Source organism: Penaeus monodon, chromosome 15, assembly GCF_015228065.2.
Source record: "Penaeus monodon isolate SGIC_2016 chromosome 15, NSTDA_Pmon_1, whole genome shotgun sequence".
NCBI classification, from domain to species: domain Eukaryota; kingdom Metazoa; phylum Arthropoda; class Malacostraca; order Decapoda; family Penaeidae; genus Penaeus; species Penaeus monodon.
Window position 1 is genome coordinate 22963274 of NC_051400.1, and position 846 is coordinate 22964119.

Sequence of the window (846 nt, forward strand, 5' to 3'; positions counted from 1 at the left end):
AAAGGACATCCTGCAGTCTCTAACGATTTTCTCCCTTCCGATACACATGACAGAATCTCATCACAGTAACGGTCAACAGCTGAAGTGAGTTGGAGTTACAGAGGTCAGGAGAGGGCCGAGTTACAGAGTGGATGGAAGAGATCTCGGCAGAGTGGACGGAGAGATCTTGGCAGAGTGGATGGAGAGATCTCGGCAGAGTGGATGGAGAGATCATGGCAGAGTGGATGGAGAGATCTCGGCAGAGTGGATGGAGAGATCTCGGCAGAGTGGATGGAGAGATCTTGGCAGAGTGGATGGAGAGAGATCTCGGCAGAGTGGATGGAGAGATCATGGCAGAGTGGATGGAGAGATCTCGGCAGAGTGGATGGAGAGATCATGGCAGAGTGGATGGAGAGATCTCGGCAGAGTGATGGAGAGATCTCGGCAGAGTGGATGGAGAGATCTCGGCAGAGTGGATGGAGAGATCTCGGCAGAGTGGATGGAGAGAGATCTTGGCAGAGTGGATGGAGAGATCTTGGCATAGTGGATGGAGAGATCATGGCAGAGTGGATGGAGAGATCTTGGCAGAGTGGATGGAGAGATCTTGGCATAGTGGATGGAGAGAGATCTTGCAGAGTGGATGGAGATAGATCTTGGCAGAGTGGATGGAGAGATCATGGCAGAGTGATGGAGAGAGATCTTGGCAGAGTGGATGGAGATAGATCTTGGCAGAGTGGATGGAGAGATCTCGGCAGAGTGGATGGAGAGATCTTGGCAGAGTGGATGGCAATAGTCCAAAAAAAATGGTCGTAATTCAGACAAATCAGAGTCAAATGAAATATGCATTTTGATGAATGTGTCGATAAA